At 44.7% G+C, this 21,905-nt stretch overlaps 1 long non-coding RNA gene across 1 annotated transcript in view; it reads left to right on the top strand.

Moving 5' to 3' along the window:
- Positions 1-17,569, top strand: part of LOC146862287 (uncharacterized) — a 63,618-nt gene extending 46,049 nt beyond the window's left edge. The window contains exons 2-3 of the long non-coding RNA XR_014978411.1: positions 16,915-16,979; positions 17,413-17,569. This is a non-coding gene — a long non-coding RNA (uncharacterized LOC146862287). The remainder of the gene's footprint in view (positions 1-16,914; positions 16,980-17,412) is intronic.
- Positions 17,570-21,905: the final 4,336 nt, after the last annotated feature.

Genomic DNA, 21,905 nt, shown 5'->3' with positions numbered 1-21,905 from the left:
AATTTCTAAGGTTTTTTAAATGCTAATTCCTAACTATGCCTACAAAGATAGGACATGTGAAGAAAGAAGTAAAAACGCACAGAAAGAAAAAAAAGAAATGCAGAAAGAAGCAACAGAAGTCCTCAAAGACGAAGAAAAGTGCAGGAAGAAGGATAACGTGCAGAAAGAACAAACAGAAGAGCAGAAAGAAGCCTTGTTGCAAAATCATCCTGTACCCTCAACTTTTTCAGACGGATACTGGTGGTAACTGAGTCTGCCTAACCAGTCCTAGAGCCAGTGCTATGTTAAAAGACACTCAGAATACAGTGAAAACACCTACATACACTAGGGAACACTATGCGCTGGGGTCCCCCTGTGATTAGCATGACCTTCTCTGTAAGCCCCTAGTAAATAATAGGGCAGGGGATTAAAACTACCTCTTAAAACGCGCCACTGGGCGGGTTTGCACACGTCACCTCAGGCCCCCGTTCCCTCCTTTCCCCACTGTGTAAACACGCCCTGTGGCCGTTTTAAGTTGGGAGATTAAGTCCCCTTGAATCCTGCTGGTCTCTAGGGTCCAACTAGACCACTAGGTACCTCATTAAGCACCACAGAGCTGCGTTACAGAGAGATGTAAAAACGGGCACGGCCTAGACCACCTCTCTGCAACGCAGCGCAGTGGCGCTTACTGGAAGCCCTTGGTGTGCTAGGTAGCCCCCAGGGTCCCTCAGGATTGAAGGGGAATTATTTCCCCAACTTAAAACGTGTCATAGGGCGTGTTTGCACACGTTACCTCCGGCCCCGTCCTCTCCCTTCCCCACTGTGTAAACACGCCATGTGGCGGTTTTTTAAGTTGGGAAATTAAGTCCCCTTGAATCCTGAGAGTCCCTAGGGGCAAAATAGCCCACTAGGTACGTCCAGTAAGCGCCATTGCAGAGAGGTGTAAAAAGGGGCACGGCCTGCACCACCTCTCTGCAACGCAGAGCAGTGGCGCTTACTGGAAGCACCTGGTGGGCTAGTTGGCCCCCAGGGTCCCTCAGGATTGAAAGGGAATTATCTCCCCAACTTAAAACGCGCCACAGGGCGTTTTTGCACACGTCACCTCAGGCCCCGTCCCCTCCCTTCACCACTGTGTAAACGCGCCCTGTGGCCGTTCTAAGTTGAGAGATTAAGTCCCTTGACTCCTAAGGGGCCCTAGGGTCAAACTAGCCCACTAGGTACCTCCAGTAAGCACCACAGAGCTGCATTGCATAGAGGTGTAAAAAGGGGCGTGGCTTCAGAACACCTGTCTGCAACGCAGCTCCCTGGCGCATACTGGAGATACCTGTTGGGCTAGTTGGCCCTCAGGGACCCTCAGTATTGAAGGGGAATGAATTCCCCAACTTACAACTGGCCAGGGGGCGCGTTTGCAGAGTGCTGCAAGGAGGGGGCGTGGCCTCCGGTGCGATGCCGGTCTTTTATTTATTTTATTTTTTTAAGAAGGTGGGCTGTGTGGCTCCCCTTCTTTTTCTAATTTATTGGCCCTGGGGACCCCAACCTCCAGGGCCTGAACCCTAATTTTTGTTTGCTGAAAAAAATAAACTTGGCCCACCCAAGGCCTTAATCGGCCCCGGGGACCCCAATTTTTTAAAATTATTTAGGAGGGGGAGTGCGTTGCCCCCCTCCTCAGGCCACTTATGGCCCCGGGGACCCCATCCCCCGGGGCTGGCCTTTGTTTTTTATAATTTTAAAAATATGTATTTATAGAAACACCTAGGACATACTAGACTAACCGTATGTACCTATCACCATGACTATTTGCGTGAAATTCATTAAAAGGCAACTATGCAATTCATACAATGAATCCACATGGAATGTATTTACACCCCAAGTGAAGTTCTGACGTGTCTGACGCCCTACCGTGCCTAATCCCGGCACCCTCGCCGGTGGGTACTCTACAAGTAGACACCCTTGTCGTTTATTTATACAAACATGGGTAGCCTTTGACGGGCACATTTAATACACACGCACACCAAGCCATTCAAAGGGGATTCGACAAAAATTTGACCAAACAATGCAAGAAACCCCCCTCACGGTTAATAAAACACAAATCCACAGCCGGATGTGTAATACTTTTTTATTTTACTCTCTGGAAAGGAGACAAACCTCACTTGAGAGTCACAGCATGCTCCTGGCTGAACCCAATGCTGTGTTACACCCAACAGTGCCCGCCGAGTGCCACATACCTCTGTGTTGTATTCCACCAGCTAGTGCGTATGCTATGACACTCTCTAGCCCATGTGCACTGTAACACCACCCCGTGAATATGTCATGCCAAACTTGCCTTCGCACGGGTTATATTGCCCCATCTAACGTGCCTTCCTCGATGCCTATGTTATAACACACAGCGCTATGCCATACATATTACAATCTGGGATCCATATCTTTGTCACAGTGCATATGCAACGTTACACTCCCCAGCACATATTTTATATTACAACTTTAGAGACTAGTTAGGTTACACAACACTGCCCTGTGCATATTACACTCCAAGGTGCATATCGCATAGCACGCGCTAGTGCCTGTGCTATGTCGCGCTCTCCAATGAATCCGTCATTGCGCACAATGTATTGCATATTATATTTGATGCCCGGGTTCATCTTATATCACCCTTTTTGGTGCATAGTTTATACCATATACTATATCTAGTTTTCTCTTTCAATCGTGCTCTCAGGACTATGTTCTACACAACACTGCGTCCACCTACCCTTTTCACGGGCATTACATTTTGCAATGGGGGTGAAGGGTCTGGGGGTGTTTCTGCCAAGTGAGCCCGGAGTCACAGTCACGAACGTCCTCTTCTTCCTGAGTAAAATTGAGATTATGCTGCATACTTGTTCATATTTTAATTAGTTCGCACAGACACCCATTTTCAAAACAATAAAGTTCCTAATACCCACCTTCTAGTTAGCTTGCTGCCCCATCCACCTCCTCCCTATCCTCTGTTGTCTGAATCCATGGACTAGCCTCCTCCCTCATGCATGCATGGTCTGATGTGCTGCTACTGCCCTCCATTTAGCATGATGTACCAGTCCACTCCTCCTGTCCTCCATTGCCCAATTCTATGGCCCATCATTGACCTCCTGCTTAGCCTCTGTGCTTAGCTTGCTGCCCCTATTCTCCTTCCCCCTGCCCTCCGATGTCTTTGTGCATGCCCCTGCTCAATCCTTTTTGCCCACCATGTTCCATGGACCTGTCACTCCTATCTACTCTGAGTGTTCTGTTGAGCTGCCACTCCCCTCCCACCTGCCTAGCATTGTCAGATGACTGTAACCTGTCCCTGCCACCTCCACCCTGCCTGTCCACATGCCATGCCCCTATCCCCTTCCTCCTGTCCTCCATGGTCCATTTTACTGCCACACCCTTCTGCCCTCCCTGGTCTGTTGTGCTGCAACTGCTCCTCCTGCCTGCCCCGTGTGGTCTGTTGTGAGGCCCCTTCCCCTGAACTCTCTTGTCTTTGCCCAGGTCCTGACCCTCCCTTCTATCCCCCATGGTCCTTTGTGCATGCCACTAACCCTCCCGCTTGCCATGCATGGTCTTCTGTGCTGCCATGGCCCCTCCCACCTTCCCTGTGTGATCAGCTAGCTGCCCCTTACCCCCTCCCACCTTCCCTCCATGGTCTGTATTTATGCCATCATAGTCTCACTGTTGCTCTCCGTGGTGTGTCTTGTTTCTAGTGCCCATCCTGCCTGTCCTCGTTGGTCATCTTGCTGCTCCTGCCATGCCCCCTTGCCCCCAGCCCTCTGTTTCCATGTGCAGACCCCTATTCCCTCCCTCCTGGCTTGTCTGTTCCATTGTAATGTCCCTGATCCGTCCATCCTGCCCTTTATGGTGTGTTATGCTGCAGCTTTCTCTCCTGTCTGTCCATTATGGTCAGCTAGTTACCATTGCCTCTCTCCCCTCTGTTCCCTGTTGTCCATGTGCATGGTAAAGTCCCCTCCCTATTGCTTTCTATGGATTGTTGTGCTGCACTCCAGTCCTGCATGCCCTGTGTGGTGTATTGTGCTCCTGCAAACCCTGATGCCTGCCCTGTAGGGTCAGTTTGGTGCACCTCTCCATGTCCCTCCTGTCCTCTGTTATCCGAGTCCATGTCCGTACCCCAATTCCTCCTGCCTACCATGATCCAATGTACCATACTTGCGAACATTTTGAACTTGGTATGAGGGAGATTTTGAAAAAAAACTAGAGTATTGATTTTCCCCTTTGAGTTAGATTGAAAAAGAGGAGATTGTAGACAGGAGACAGATCAAATAAAGCCCATTTGAGCTTAAAAACATTGGACGTTTCCTGGCTGAAACGGGTCTGTTGGCATGTATGGTTGTACTACCACTGCCTCTTCCTTCTGCCCACAGTGGTCTATCATATTGCCACAGTCTCTCTTGCCAGTCCTGTATTGTTGGTTTGTTGCCCCTGCCCCCCTTTCCACTGCTCTCCATAGTCTGTTCTGCTGCCATTGTCCTTCCTGGCTGCCCAGTGTGGTCAAATTGTTGCCTCTGCACTCTCCTACCGGCCTTCAATTTTCAGAGTCCATGCCCCTGGCCTCTGCCTCTCAACAGTATCCCAATGAACAACTAGATTGCTAACATTCTATATTTATTACAAAAGTGTGGAACGCCTGACGTCATCTTGATGTAATCAAAACTGTAATACCTAGAGCATTTCCTTTAGAAATTACATATATGAGAGGGTCTTATTTGCATCACAATTATGGTTAGTGCTCTAAAAAATTAAAATAAGGACATGTTTTCTGAGTTTTCAAATAGCGACAAAGAACTTTTAAATTATTTGCAATCTTTATGTTTTTTTATCCAGTTGACCACTTGATTAAATGTTACACCTAGGGGAGAGGATGTGGTGTTACTTCCAGAGCTGCAGACTTTGCAACTGGGGAACCAGGTTGGAGTTTGTGCTTCAGCTCAACATTCTGTGATTCTGGTGAAATCACTTAATCTCCCCATGTCTACAACCAAAATGAGTTTGATCTTGTGTGATGTAACCAATGCTCATGTAAAGCACTCCAATACCTGACAAGTCGGCACTATATAAAACTGCAAACACACAGAAAATAAGCGTTTTGCACACTTCTGTCATTGGGCTACATGTGGGCTACATCTGGGTGATATTTGTACTGCATTTGGTCTCTTTTGTCTCTTTTGGCCATCTTGGGAGATTTATTTGTTATGAAGTTTCCTAATTTCCTCATTTACTGCAGTCTCCTCAGTAGGAAATGCTTTCAGTTTTTTACTTTGATTCCATCAAGTAGGTATTCAGATATGTCACACATTTGCAATAAAGTCTGAATGTTAGCACTCTAGTTGCTCATTAGATCACTGTAGTAAAGCTACTGCTCACCACAGAAGTCTGTGGTTGGTATTAAAAGTGCATGTTTCAGTCTGCATATCAGAATTTTTTAATGAAATAGAAGAGGATTTTAGAAGTCACTCAAAATGTGCCCTATTTGTTCCTTCTTCAGCACTAATCTTAATTTCTATGGCAAAATGAACCCCCTCATTGTGTTCCTTTTTAAGTTAAATGTTTTAAGTGTTACCAGTTTATTCCAATCAAGATGGCTTCAGGTGTGCCATACTTTTGTCATAAGTAAGACAGTAAGCGCTCTAGTTGTTCTTAAGAACACTCTGGAACATTCTGTCATTGAGCTATAATTGGGCTACATCTGGGTGATATTTGGGCTACATTTGGGCTCTTTTGTCTCTGGTGGCCATCTTGGGAGATTTGTTTGTTATGAAGTTTCCTAATTTCATCATTTACTGCAGACTCCTCAGTAGTGGTGAAGGGAGGGGACGGGGCCTGAGTTAACCTGTGCAAACAAGCCCTGTGGCGCATTTTAAGTTGGGGAAATAATTCCCCTTCAATCCTGAGGGACCCTGTGGCCCAATTAGCCCAGCAGGTTTTTCCAGTAAGCGCCACTGTGCTGCGTTGCAGAGAGGTAGTCTAGGCCGTGCCCCTTTTTACATCTCTCTGCAATGCAGCTCTGTGGCGCTTACTGGAGGTACCTAGTGGTCTAGTTGGACCCTAGGGACCCTCAGGATTCAAGGGGACTTATTCTCCCAACTTAAAACGGCCACAGGGCGTGTTTACACAGTGGGGAAATGAGGGGACGGGGCCTGAGGTGACATGTGCAAACACGCCCTGTGGCGCGTTTTAAGAGGTAGTTTTAATCCCCTGCACTATTATATACTAGGGGCTTACAGAGGAGGTCATGCTGATCACAGGGGGACCCCAACGCATAGTGTTCCCTAGTGTATGTAGGTGTTTTCACTGTATTCTGAGTGTCTTTTAACAAAGCACTGGCTCTAGGACTGGTTAGTCAGACTCCGTTACCACCAGTATCCGTCTGAAAAAGTTGAGGGTACAGGATGATTTTGCAACAAGGCTTCTTTCTGCTCTTCTGTTTGTTCTTTCTGCACGTTATCCTTCTTCCTGCACTTTTCTTCGTCTTTGAGGACTTCTGTTGCTTCTTTCTGCATTTCTTTTTTTTCTTTCTGTGCGTTTTTTCTTCTTTCTTCTATCTCTGTAGGCATAGATAGAAATCAGCATTTAAAAAACCTTTGAAATTCACTGAAAAAGCCATAGGTTTCAGGGGCGTTATAGTTAGCTGGACTTTTCACTCGTACAAAACCATTGAAATTCCCCTGTTATATAACTCGCGCACCCGCAATGCACTGCTGATGACGTCACATATTACATCACTCATGACATGGTCAGTGACATCACTCATGACATCACTGATGACATCATCCTTGTGATAGAGTGGCAGACCTCCTCTCACCCTAATATAACCTTTGATACACACATTCAAAAATAGAGACTAAAATTTTCAAAACAATGGACATACCAATACCAGTTACAACAACCTCTTCAGTAATTCTAAGATCCACATACACATCCACTCATTCACCAACAGTCCTATACAGTCACTCATACATGTATTCACTCATCATATGTACTCATACACCTATACATCCTGTTACACAATGCCACTCATCCATAGAGTTACTCACACACATAGTCACTCATGCTAATAAAGAATCAAACATACATTTACTTGCATATACAGTTATACACACACCACCACACTTACTTCTACGGAAACTTAAACATACTTAGTCTTTTAAACAATCACTTATAGAAACACATACTTATTCATACAGGAACTCTTTCAATCTCTCACTCTCACATATACTCACTTATATACACCAATAGTCACATATACTAGTTTAAAACATATGTAGTTACTCATCATAAAGACACTATTGAGACAGTCATTCACTCACTAACACACCCATACACACACTCATCCACCCATACAGTCCTGCACACATGCTGTCTTCAACACATACAAACAGTGAGTCACTCATTCATGCACCTATGCACTACGAAATACCCCCCACCGAACCATGCAGACACTCAGACTGATACTCAAAAAACCAACTAATAACCTATATAGACACCCATGTAGCTACTCACCAACCCATGCAGCCACTTATACACAAAGTGAGAGACTGATACAGATATTTACATATTTAAACATTACTCACTAAGCCATGTATTCACTATGATACACTTAATCAGTCAGTTACACAATCAATTTTTCAAAAACAAATCATCCATTTAGACACTTATATACCCATTTATTCTTCCATCGACCTTGAGATATACATATATAAAACATATTTAATTTTCAGAAAAACACACATTCACTGGATGATGTCATCAGTGATGTCATCAGTGATGTCATTTGAGATGTCATCAGTGATGTCATGAGTGATGTCACTGACCATGTCATGAGTGATGTAATATGTGACGTCATCAGCAGTGCATTGCGGGCGCGCAAGTTATAGTTAGCTGAACTAACTATAACAAGGGGAATTTCAATGGTTTTGTACAAGTGAAAAGTCCAGCTAACTATAACACCCCTGAAACCTATGGTTTTTTCTGTGAATATATATATATATATATATATATATATATATATATATATATATATATATATATATATATATATTTATAATATACATATGAATATATATATATTTTTTTTCCCCCTGATTTATAATACCTACTGCCGGTCGCCAATAGGTAGTTATAGTTAGGACCAAGTTTTCATTTTCTGTTTTGCTTATAACTTTGGCGTAGTTTGATGAATCTTCAGGAAATTTTCCAAAATAATTCTTTGTTCATATCAGCTCCTATGTTGAAAGATTGGGGGTGATTTGTCAAGGGGGGACCAAGAAAAAATGAGGGTCCTAAAATGTGTTTTCTCCGTGTTAATTTCCATAGGAAACTTTAAACAAGGCCACAGGTTGAACGGGTGAATGAAATTACCCCAAATGTGGGAGGGAGAAGGGTATTTGTCTAGAAAGCACACTTTTGTTTATTTGGTGTAAATCTGTTCAGAAGTTTTTGAGAAATATCAAAATTTACAGATATCGATATTTGGGAATTCTGCCATCTGATTGGCTGAGGCTTTACGAGCACAAGCTTGTTGCTTATTGGTTGGGAGAGCTGCAAACAGTTGCAACTAGTAAGTGTTGGCCACCATTTTAGTGATACTTTCGAAGTGAGTAAGGGTAAAAAGGGCAAAAAAGTAGGAAAGAGGAGGGTAGGAGCACTTAACCTCTGTGGGGTGTTTAGGGTGTGCTATAGAGGGGGTGCGAAGTGAACTACTCATCCCTACCGGTCTGAAAGTGCTGGGTACGGAAATTAAGTGAGGTATTGCATAGAGTTTGATGCTGCTAAGGTGAGCTGCTTTGGGACTCGGGGATTAAAGCGTGAGCCTAAACTGTGTGTCCTATTCTGTGAAGTCATGTGCTCTGGCCGCTGTGCCACATCTGTGCAAGTAGTGTCAGCATGTAGTTATACCTACTCGGAGGAACTTTTGTTTCGAATATTGTAAGTTGTGTATGGTGTTTAGGGGTGTTATACAGTGAGTGCGTAGGTAAATTTGTGTGTATCAAATCAATTTGGTATTTGGAAAGTGAAAACGACTTACTCGTACCGGTCTGATGGCGCTGGGGGCATAAGCTGAGCTGCTGCCAGACTCGGGGATGAAACCGTGAGCCCGAACTCTGTATCCTATGCTGTGAAGTCATGTGCTCTGGGCGCTGTGCCACACCTGTCCAAGTAGTGTCAGTAATATTTTATACGTAGTAGGAGAAAGTTTTGTTTGAAACACGGTAATTTGCATGTGGTGCTTAGGTGGTGTTATACAGGGAGTGCAAAGGTAAATCAATACAGTGTTTGTAAAGCGCAAACTACTCACCGCTATGGGTCTGAAGGCCCTGGATGCAAACAGATTTTAACCAAAGGCAACAATTGGTGCCACTTCAATCCTCTCTGTGCAAACCATTTAATGTCCACGTTTTGTAAACCTAGGTCTAAGTCAATATGTCTCTGTTCTGCATATCTCTTGCACCAGAAAACATAGCTATGTGCTCCGATCCACACAAGCATTTTGAAGGTATGGCTGGAAGGTATGGAAAGATGTCTGTAGCTCATGCAATTCCTTCGTAGAGTAAGAGATATGTTTAAAGATGGGGAAAAATCTTCTTTTTCCACAGAAAACGATAATTGATTGGAAGATAAGAAGCATTGGGTACTAAAATCTAGGGTGCATATTAGTTGCGTGAAAAAGCATGTTTGTCATTGGTTAATAAAGAGCAGTCTAAATGTGGAGTCCATACGATAGGATGAAATGTGCTCAGCTCAACCAGACATGCTACTTGCATTTGGAAGGTACATTTGGAACTTAAAACAATGGTGAACTTTTGAGCCACAGGTGTTGTTAAATGTACGAGAATATGCTGAAAAAAAACCCGTTATGTTTAAAAGAATCATGAACTTTTAATCTGCAGGTGTCGTAGAATGTTCCAGAAAGTGTGGTGATAAAATAGGTTGAACTTCTGACCTGTATGTGGCGCAGAAAATTAAGTAGCTTTTCAGATGGAAAATTCAAAAATAACCAATGGAGATAAGTTTTGGAATGTCGATGAAGGAATGAAGTATTCTGATTTGTTCTTTACATGCATTTATATGTGGAGCGACAGAGAAATTGTGCCATTACTGGTTCCATTCTTGATGAAAGCGGTGCATTGCATGTACTGTGTGACAAAGAAAGAATTGCATGCGTGTGTGACATTTGAAATCTGCATACCAACTACAAAGGTGAGGTAGAAATGAACAGGGTGTGTTATGTGTTCTGTTGTAGTGATTAAGTATTTGAGGTGATATTTTTATGTTTGAAAGTATTTTTTATTTCTGAATAATATACTGTTAGTAAAGTGTGGTGTTTCACATTGGTTACTTTATATATGTTTAGGAGTTTTTCACAAAGAAGAAATGTAGTTTGTCATCTGTAAAGGACTGTATGGTTTTGAAAATGAGGTACAGGGTTAATTTGGGTTTGCTAATGTATTCAGGCGAGATAAACGTTTGCAAATTATACTTTTTGTGGAAGTAGTGGGGAAGGGGGGTTAGGAGATGTATGTGTTATTAAGTTAAAAGCGATAAAACCAAACCCAGAAATGTTATGTGGACAGGTTGTGGTCTCATTTTTGACAGTGAGAGGTAGATTTGAATATAAGTCTAGGTAGGTTGTTGTACTGTGAGGCCGTCTATAGTGTTTGGAGATTACATGGAGAAGAGATTAAGATAGTAAAAGTGATACGTTCCTTTTATATGTACGCATAGTTTGAATCATTTGATCATAGGTTGAGATATAATATGAACATGGTTTCTGGTTTGCATTTGGGTACAGTTAATAGTTTTAGTAGTTTGTGACTAGTGAATAATAAAAAGGTAGATATACTAAAATGTATGCTAGTTAACGTATTATTGATTGTTCTCATGAAATAGAAGTGGTTGGGGAGTGTTTCTTTAGAAGAGATGTTTTATAAATGTGTGAGAGATAAAAAAGAAATGAAAATGTTCGGTATATTTTCTGTATGATTTTCTTGACATTAGTAAACTACATGTGATTATAAGTGATACTGATTGTCAGGCTGTGTCCCTGTGCTGAATATACGTAATTAGTAAACTACATGTGATTATAAGTGATACTAATTGTCAGGCTGTGTCCCTGTGCTGAATATACGTAGGTGTTTAAGTGGTCCAGGTTTTACAGGGTGCTCAGCTTCACTATCCCTTTTGAGACACTCGTCAATTTTTTCATTCCATTTAATGTCCTTAATATACATACAGTAAACGGGCGGTATATCAAAAGTTTGGGAATTAGAACTTTGTTTACTCTCCCCATCCTCTGTTATACACTCTACAGAGTGTTTGAAGGGCTTTATTAACATACAGATGTCTAGCTAGTAAAGGTGGTGTAGTGCCAATGGGCCCATTTATAAACCGTGCTATGGGATTTTACCTGTAAATTTGCATGTTTGAATACTTTTTGCTGATAAGCGTTCCGGAAGACACCTGTTAAAATTAAGCCCGTGTATGTGTATAGTGGCGCTATTAGGAATGGTGGGGGTTTCTGTTTTATGTTGTATGGTTAAGCAAGGGCGGGGGTGGGTGTGGGGGAGGTGGGTATGTTGGTGATTAAAACACAGACTTTAATAACGTGCAGATGTCTAGCTACTAAAGGGTCTGTAGTTCCACTGGGACTATTTATAAAGCACCCTATGGCATGGTATGTTTTACCCACATATTTGCATGTTTTAATACGTTTTGCTGATGAGTGTTTCAGGAGACATCTGTTGAAATTAAGCCTCTGTGTGGCTATAGTGGCACTTCCAGGTTTGCTGGGGCTCTTTGTTTTATTGCGTAAAGTTAAGCAAGGGCAGGTGTGGAGGTGGTGTAGTGGTACTAGGACTATTTATAAACCGCCCGATGGTATGGTGTATGTTTTACTTGCAAAGTTGCAGGTTTCAATACATTTTGCTGATGAGCGTTCCAGCAGACACATGTTGAAATTAAGTCTATGTATGGCTATAGTGGCGTTAACAGGAGTGCTGGGGCTCGTTGTTTCATTTTGTAAGGTTAAGCAAGGACATGGGTGGGGGTGGGAGAGGTTGGTATGTTGCTGATTATAACACGGACATTTGTAACGTGCACATGTGTAGCTAGTAAAGGTGATGTAGTGCCATTGCGTCCATTTATAAAGCGCTCTATGGCATGGTATATGTTTTATCCGGAAATTTGCATGTTTTAATACCTTTTGTTGCTGAGCTTTCCGGCAGACACTTGTTGAAATTAAGTCCATGCATTGGTATAGTGTCTCGACCAGGTTTGCTGGGGCTCTCGTAAGGTTAAACAAGAATTTTGTAAGGTTAAACAAGAATGGGGATGAGGGTGGTGTAGTGGCACTGGTCCCATTTATGAACCGCTTTATGGTATGATATATGTTTTACTCGCAAATTTGCATGTTTTAATCCCTTTTGGTGATGAGTGTTCCAGCAGACAGCTACGCAAATCACACAACATTTCTGTAGATAACAAATCTTTGTGCTGATAGACACTCTTGCACTGTGGTAGAAGGCTGCCAGCGTCCATGGCAAATTATGAAAGTTGGTGGCATTGTACATTTAAATGGAAGCTTGGACCATTTCTTTGTTACTATGGTGCAGTCAGGGCTTTAAGTTTGAAAAAAACTGGGGGTGCTCTAAAAGGGGCGGGGCAAACCTGTTAAAGGGGTGTGGGCTATCCAAGTAGGGGCGTGGTCTACATCAAGATAACTAGCATTGTGTGCTTAAGAAAATCCCCTCCAATTATCCTACGTTCGGAAAACACGCTCTTTAAAGGATTTCCCTTCCTCCTACAACGTGGCTCAGCTAGCATGGTGTCTCCACTTCTCAGTAGTGAGCAAAATGAGCATGCGCACATCGATGTGCATGCTTTCACTGCAGTCCAATAAAAAAAAAAAGAAAACTGACTACTATTTTTGCGAGGGCCGAAAATAGAGTCCGATAGAGACCCGTTTCGAGGCCTCCTGAAAATAACTGCCGGTGCTCAGACCTGGCCCACTTAAAGCCCTGCATCCATCCATCCTAAGCACTGCGCCATCCAACCATCTTTCAATTCATCCATACATTCCTACCTACATACATACATACATCTGTCCCTGCACTTATTCTAAGCATCTATCAGCCCACTCGTCTATGGTAAGCACTGTGCCATCCATCCAGTCATACGCCCATATATCCATACATACATCTGTCCCAGAACCAATCCTATGCATCTATCAGACCACACGTCTATCCTAAGTACTGGTCCATGCATCCATTCATCCTTCCATCCATTCATACATACATACATACATCTAGCTATCCATTCATCCATCTGGCCATCCATCCTCTCGCACTTTATTCAACTATCCGTCCTTATTTCCGTGCACCCTCCGCCCCAGATCCTAAATACCGCGTATTATACTCATCCACCCAGCCTCTTAAGGGGCCGAAAAGGCTGGCGATAATTATTGACAGGCAGATGTTTCTGATATAGAACAAGAAAGCTTTGAGTTGCTCTTTGTGGACCATAGTTCACCACCCTTCTCTGGTGGTGTTTTAAACAAAGGTTGATCCAGAGAAAGAAATGTAAATCAGCTTTTCAGTGTAAGACGTTAATTTAGAAACATAATGGGGCATATTATCAAGAACGGCGTTAAAATTATTGCTGCTTTAGTGGCAGGAAACTGCCGCTAAAGCAGTGATAATGGGCTTGATAATATGCCCTTGTGAAATCCCATAGCAGCCCAGGTTCTGGTGTGAAGCTGGGCTTCTATGGGAATTCACAAGGGCATATTATCAAGCTCATTATCGCCACTTTAGCAGCAGTTTCATGCCGCTAAAGCGGCGATAATTTTAACACCGTTCTTGATAATATGCCCCTAAGAGAACCAGGCAAAGCGTGTGTTTTCGTAGCCCTACAACAAGACACTGTGAAAGGTGAGAGCAGGGTTGTGCTGGAGTTGGCTGTGTGTGGTTGTCTCCAAAGGCGCTACCAGAGTGAAATTTCGGGGGAGGCTAATTCTTTCAGCAATAGGCAGAGTGGGGATGTAGGGGCTCTAAAAAGGGGGGAAAAAGAACAGAGCATCATTTACAAGTAAATGGTCTTTTGAAGACCTGTGAAGTACTCGGATGTGGCTCTCTGTGTGCGATTGGGAAGCTTTCTCAGGGAGTCCGGGGCAATGGGTGTTGAGCGCCTGGTGGTCTCTCTGCTAATCATGCCACAATGATATTGCTACTGCACTGCAAATAGATAAGGGAAATCGTGAGAGAAAATGGCTCTCTTTACTGGATTTCTTTTCTCCAACAACGCGACTCACCTGGCATGATGTCTCCACTTCTCAGTAGTGAGCAATGTGCATGCTCTCACTGACTCACTACAGTCCAATAAAAATTTTTAAAAACGGACTACTTTTGCGAGGCCCGAAAATAGAGCCCCATAGAGATCCGTTTCGAGGCCCCCAAAAATAAACTGCCGGTGCCCAGTCCCCCACAGACTCCCCCTATTTAAAGCTTTGGGTGCAGTATTATGTTTGCGAAGTTGCAGATAAAATTGTTAGGCTAATAATGGTAATTTTTCTGTGTTCCGTTTATTTGATAATATCATCCTAAGTATATAGCTTGCAATTTTTACAAATACTATCTATAAAGTTGTCTACGGTGGGTTGCAGAGGGAGTGCTGTGGAGTGGTGCGGTGCGGTGGAGAGGTGAAAAGTACGAGGTAGTGCAGTTACATTTAAATTGTAAAGGTGTATGTAAATAATTAAATAAATACTTGCTGTATGTTCTATGGCACTACCAGTCATCCTACTGCTCCCCTGCTCTGCTCCATCACGTTGCAGCACTGCCTCTGGAAGCCGTCAGTAGAACTTATGTAATTGTATGTTATTATTTTATTACACCAATAATTATTTATTGAACTGATGTAAAAAATCATTGAATCTATTTTTTTTCCAGAAAATTATTTAGTTTAGATTAAAATTTGAAGATGTCATCAGTGATGTCACTGACCATGTCATGAGTGATATAATATGTGACGTCATCAGCAGTGCATTGCGGGGCGTGATGTAAAAGTTAGCTCTGCTAACTATAACGTTCTAATTTCTCTGTTTTTGTACGATTGAAACGACCAACTAACTATAACGTCTTCACTGAACCTATGGTTTTTTCACTGAATTTTAAAGGTTTTTTAAATGCTAATTTCTACCTATAACGTCCCTGAAAGGTTTTGTAAATGCTGATTTCTAACTATAACGTATGTAAAACCTATGGTTTTTCAGTGAATTTCAAAGGTTTTTTAAATGTTGATTTCTAATTATAATGTTTATTAAACCTATAGTTTTTCAGGGATTTTAAATTATCATTCAATTCTCAACCTGGTTAAAACAGCCGATATCGGCAGTTTTCAAGCAATAGCTCCCACCCAAAAACATTGCCACAAATGAGAGTAACAACTAACGCAAATAATATGCAGAGTAATGCGTTCCTGTACAAAAATAACACGTAAACACCACTTCCCGATATTTTCAATGAGCAGTCAAATCTGCGGTGCGTTCCAAAAACAGGCGATAAGCTGTGTTAGCAGTAGGAATGTAACATCTGCCTTTTACTGGTGTAAAGTAGGACGACTACCTACAGTTTGAAAGGGAGCCCAGCCCTGAATCACATTTGAAGACCAACCCATGTCATAGAGCCACCGTTCATGCCCCTCCGACACCCAAGAAGGCCACATAACCCATTGCCACCACCCTCAGGACCTCCCACCAGACCACCCCCCGCACTACCACCTCGGCAGCGCACAACAGGACAGCGGAACTTCCAAAACCGACACGGCCCCTCAGCCACACAATAGCTGAATGTAGCGAGATGTGAAAACCAAACATGTGTGAAGAACGCAAGTCACCCACCAATAATAATGCACACAATACCAAGAGTACAGGATGACACATTGGCGCTTGCGACCCGGGCCGCGGCACCACTACAACAGGGACACCCGCATCAATTGATTCCTCATACAGCTCAGGACGGACCCACACCCAGAGCTCCGGAGTCATTGTTCACAACCTCACGCAGGACTGGCATATGCCAGGCCAGCCCAATCTGTTTACACATACAGGGAGGGACAACAACACTACATGGCCCAGCTTTTCATTGTAGTGATCTGCTGCTCACAGGCCTAGTTCTCAGTACGCCACAGCCACTCCCTGATGGCCGGTTTACACCCACACCACATCCATCAAGCACAGGCATCACAGGACACGTGACCCTGCCAATAAATATGACCAGACGCACGTGCTCCAAGCCATTTCCATTTCAGACTTGGTGCACCAGATGCAATGCGGGTGTACAGGCACACTGTAACGGGACGTGAATTTTGGTCCACTGAGGTAGGGCATTGTAAGTGCTTAGCGGTTGTGCCGCCTGCGATGATGCCCTGTCCCAGTGGTCCGGACAGCTCATGTTTTGTGTGCCCTGCTGGACGGCAGTGTTGGCCTGAGCCATTGAACAGCGGGGGCCTACCGCCATGTGCGTGGCCTCACTGGTCACTGAGTTAGTGGCACCACAAGAGCTGAGCGGGTGTGCATCCTGCGTTTATGGTGGGTGCACTTGTATGTCCTCTGTCATGGTAAAATCAAGACGCAGCACCAAATGTGAGACCTGGTGGCCTGCGAAGCGGGGCTGCATGATGTGGAGGATGCCCTGTCCACGAAAAGGTAAGTAGTGAGGCCTGGGTGCGCAGGTGCAAGAAGACACCTCTGGGCGGCAGGAGTGGATGGGGTGCAGCAGCCTGGGTGCGCAGCAGCAGGCAGACATCTTTGGGCAGTGGAATATGTGCAGCAGCCTGGATGCACAAAGGCGGGAGAGCGATTTAGGCGTGCACAGTCGTATATACTCTGCCATTCCTGATTCTGTACTGTTTCAGATGTGGGAGCTTGAGGACTCCACGAGGTCCCGGCACGTGGTTGGAGACATAGGGGTGGTGTGAAGGTGAGCTGTGAGGGTTTTGTCCACAGTGTGGGCACTCACTGTCCCTCCTCATCTCTTCCTTTCTCTCTCCCTCACATTCTTTCTCTCTCTCTTCCTCTCTCTCACACTGTTTCTCTCTTTTTCTCTCTCTTCTTCTCTCTCTCACTCTTTCTCTCTCTCTTTCTCTCTCTCTCTCACTCTTCCTCTGTTTCTCTCTTCCTCTTTCTCACACCCTTTCTCTCTTTCTCACTCTCTCACTGTTTCTCTTTCTCTTTGTCTCTCTCAGTCTTTCTCTCTTCTCTCTGTCTTCCTCTCAATCTTTCTTTCTTTTTCTCTCTCTCTTCCTCTCACTCTCACTGTTTCTCTCTCTCTTCCTCTCTCAAACTTTTTCTGTCTCTCTCTCTCCTTTGATGAACGCATGATGCACAATCTTATCTTGTTTTTTGTCTAACAGGCTGTGATTCACGGATTGACGTCCCCCCAACACAGAACTCCCGCCACTCAGTGCCACCAGAGCTGAACGCATGTGCAGCCTCCGATGATGCGTTGCCATTCTGACAATCAAAACCCAGAATTGTGAGCTCTGCTGAACCGCATTTACGCAACGCCTGAGAAGGTTGCTTCAGCACATGGTGCACCCTCCTTTACACACAGGCGGAAGGTGAGCAGAGAGGCTTGTTTCTGAAGCAGCGGGCGGTCACCTCTGGGCGGTGGGAGTGGATAGTGTGCAGCAGCCTGGGTGCACAAGATTGGACAGACACCTCTGGGCACTGGGAGTGGATGGGGTTCAGCAACCTGGATGCGCAGGAACAGGCAGTCACCTCCGGGCACTGAGAATGGATGGGGTGCAGCAGCCAGGCTGCACAGCAGTGGGCAGACCCCTCTGGGCAGTGGGAGTGGATAGGGTACTTCAACCTGGGTGCGCAGATGCGGGCAGACACCTCTGGATGGCAGGAGTCGATGGTGTGCAGCAGCCGGAGTGCACAGGCCAGACAGACACTTCTGGGTGACGGGAGTCGATGGGGTGCAGCAGCATGAGTGCGCAGGGGCGAAACAGAGAATTAGGCGTGTGCAGTTGTATGCACTCTGCCATCACTGTTTCTATACTATGTTTCAGATGACTACACTTGAGGGCTGCATTATATCCCGGCACGTGGTTGGAGACACACTGGTGGCAGAAAGGTGAGCTGTGAAGATTTTCTGCACAGTGTCAACACACACTCTCCCTCTTCATCTCTTCTTTTCTGTCACTCACACTTTTCTCTCTCTTATTCTCTATCTCTTCCTTTCTCTCTCTCTCACACTTTCCCTCTTTCTCTGTCTCTTCCCCTCTCTCTCACTCTTTCTCTCTCTCTCTTCCTCTCGCTCACACTGTTTCTCTTTTTCTCTCTTCCTTGTACCTCACTCTTTCTCTCTCTCACTCTTTCTCTGTCTTCCTCTCTCTCTCTCACTCTTTCTTTCTTTCTCTCTCTATTCCTCTCTCTTTCTCTCTTTCTCTCTCTCTCTCCTTTGCTGGATGCATGACACACCATCTTATCTTTCTTTTTGTCCTGCAGGCTGTGATTCACAAATTGTCGAGGGATGACACGCCATACCTGTACCTACTTCTATTTTCTTCTTTTGTTTAAATAAAATGTTTACTATGTAAATCCATACATGACTAAGATTCTTATTTGTCCAACCTCACAAGCATCTTATTAATAATTGTATTACATTAGCCAATTTTTTATGTTCCAGATTACCTAACGTGACTGTGACATTTGGTTGTGGGGGGTGGGTGTGAGGGGGGATGGCGGACAAGGAGCTGCTGCTGGGGGGTGTCGGAGCAGTGTTGGGTATCCGACCTGCATGATTGTTGGCTCCATTGCATCTGTTCTCAGAGACTTGCGAGCCGACAGGCTGGGTCGTAGATGAAGAGCTGCAAGCCGACTGGCTGGCTCGTAGAGGGAGAGCTGCGGCCCATCAGTTTGCAAAGGGAAAGCTGCGGGCCAGCTCACAGAGGAACAGCTGTGGGCCGACAGGTATAGGGAAAGGTGTGGGCCGTCGGCTTCCAAAGGGATAGCTGAGGAACAGTGATGTGGGGAGAGGGAGCGTGAAGGGGGTATCTCGCAGACAGTGACCTGCAGTATATTTCCAGTCTTTGCTTCACAGATACAACTGCGGGCCCAAGAAGTCACACCCAAAGAGCTGCGAGCCGACCGGTGGTTTGCAGAGGGAGACTTGCGGGCCCAAGAAGGTTGTTGGGGGTATGCTGGTGATATGGGAAGAGGGTGCATTACCTGCTGATGTGGGGAGAGTCAGCATGAAAGGGGTATTTCGCACAGACAGAGCTCCGGTATGTTTTCAGAGTTGCCTCAGACAGATGCGAACTGACGGACTGAATCATAAAATGGCATTTCAATGCTCATATAGTGTGACTTATCCACAGTTTGCACCCAGGCTCGCAGAGGGACAGCTGCGGCCCGTGGGCTCAACTCACAGAGGGAGATTTACGGGCCGTCCGCTCCCAAAGGAACAGCAGTGTGCTAGGTTGCAGAGGTAGAGGCACCGCAGTGTACTAGCTCGCAAAGGTAGAGAGCTACGAGCCGACGGACTGGCTTCTAAAGGCATAGCTGCAAAGTGATGATCTGGGGAGAGGGAGCGTGAAATGGGAATCTCGCACAGACAGTGCTCCGGTATTGCCTCGCAGAGGTAGAATCCAGGAGAGATGCGAGCTGACGGACTGAATCACAAAATGGCTGCCAAGACTTCCCAGTCTCAACAGTTTGCAGCCAATGAGCTGCAAGCTTGTGCTTGTAACGCCTCAACCAATCAGATGTCGTCAGAATTCTCAAATATCGATATCTGTACAATATGATATTTCTCAAAAACTACTGAACAGATTTACCCCATTTAAACAAAAGCGTGTATTCTGGACCACAATCTTTCTCCCTGCCAAATGTGGCGCGTCTGCTCTCAAAGAGGCACAGCAGCATACTAGCTTGCAAAGGTAGAGAGCTGCGAGCCAACAGACTGACTTCTAAAGGCATAGCTGCGAGCTAGTGATGTGGGCAGAGGGAGCATGAAAGGGGTATAAACAAAAGCATGCTTTCTGGACCACGACCTTTCTCCCTGCCAAATGTGGCGCGTCCACTCGCAAAGAGGCACAGCAGCGTACTAGCTCGCAAAGGTAGAGAGCTGCAAGCCGATGGTCTGCCTTCTAAAGGTATAGCTCTGAGCTGGTGATGTGGGCAGAGGGAGCGTGAAAGGGGTATCTCGCACAGACAGAGCTCCAGTATATTAAATTGCCCCCGGCACCTTTGTTTTATATTTACACTGGATGCGAGGCACAAGATGGCTGCTAACACTTTCTGGTTTGACGTGTTAGCAGCCAATCAGAGGACACTTCCTGGTTTGAAGAGTTAGCAGCCAATCAGAGGCACGCTTGTGCTCGGGAGCTAGGCTCTGCCCAGATATATATATTTTTTTTCTTTAATATCTCAAAAACTACTGAACGGATGTACACCATTTCAACATAAGCGTGCTTTATGGACCAAGACCTTTCTCACTGACAAATTTGGTGTAATTCCGTTTAGCAGTTTGACCTGTAGCATTGTCTAAAGTTTCCTATGGAAAATGCATTGAGAAAACACATTTTGGGACCCCAAATATATATATATACATTACCTACTGGCGGTCGCCAGTAGGTAGTTATAGTTTCCATAGGAAGAGCATTTATTGTTTTGCTTATAACTTTGGCGTCGTTTGATGAATCTTCATGAAATTGTCCAAACTAATTATTTGTTCATATCATCTCCTATGTGGGAAGTTTGGGGGAGATTCGTCAAGGGGGGGCTGAGAAAAAACATGTTTTCTCCATGCTAATTTCCATAGGAAACTTTAGACAAGGCTACAGGTCGAACGGGTGAACTGAATTACCCCAAATTTGGCAGGTAGAAGGGTCTTAGTCTAGAAAGCACGCTTTTGTTTATTTGGTGTAAATCCATTCAGTAGTTTTGGAGAAATATCAAAATCTACAGATATCGATATTTGGGAATTCTGCCATCTGATTGGCTGAGGTGTTACGAGCAGGAGCTTGCTGCTTATTGGTTGTGAGCGCTACGAGCGGTTGCAACTAGAAAGCGTTGGCCGCCATTTTGTGATTCCATTGAAGTGAGCAAGGGGGAAGAAGGGCGAAAAGACTAGGAAACTGGAGGATAGGAGCACTGTAACCTCTGTGGGGGAGCGCGAAGCGAAGTAGTCACACCTACCGGTCTGAAAGTGCAGTGTTGCTCAGAGTGACATGGTGCTGAGATGAGATGGTGCTACAGTCGGGTATGAAACCTAGAGCCTAATCCGGGAGGTCATTCCTGTAAAGTGATGTGCTCTGGTGTTTGTAGGACACCTGTGGAAGTAGTATTGGTAGGTGTTTATACCATACAGGGAGTGGGAAGCGAACTACTGAGCTCTACTGTGCGTTTATACCATACCAGAAGTGGGAAGCGAAGTACTACGCCTACCAGTGTGAAGACTCGGGGATCAAACTGAGCTGAATGTTGTAAAGTGATAGGCTGTGGGTGCTGTAGCATACTGGCTGCTATAGTATAACTGTAAGTAGTGTTTGTATGCGCTTCTACTATACAGGGAGTGGGAAGTGAACTACTCACTCCTACTGGTCTGAAGACTCGGGGAGTAAATCGTGAGCTCATTGCTGTAAAGTGATGTGCTCTGTGTACTATTTCAATGTAAGTCATAGTACAATGTTAGTATGTAATGATACTATAATGTAAGTATGTAATGTTAGAATGTAGGGCTGTCATGAGGGGAATCTTGGGGAGTTTGTACACAGTGATGGAGAAGATGGATGCCTTGGTGTCTGGTCCTGTTGGTGGCTGTATAAGCTGTCTTCTTTTCCTGCAATAAATCTACTTATCGGATCTACTGCTGTCTTCCTGTTCACTACATAAA

This window comes from Triturus cristatus, chromosome 2_2 (genome assembly GCF_964204655.1).
Source record: "Triturus cristatus chromosome 2_2, aTriCri1.1, whole genome shotgun sequence".
NCBI classification, from domain to species: domain Eukaryota; kingdom Metazoa; phylum Chordata; class Amphibia; order Caudata; family Salamandridae; genus Triturus; species Triturus cristatus.
Note: the sequence above shows the minus strand (reverse complement) of the source record. Positions and strands in the feature narration are given on the sequence as shown.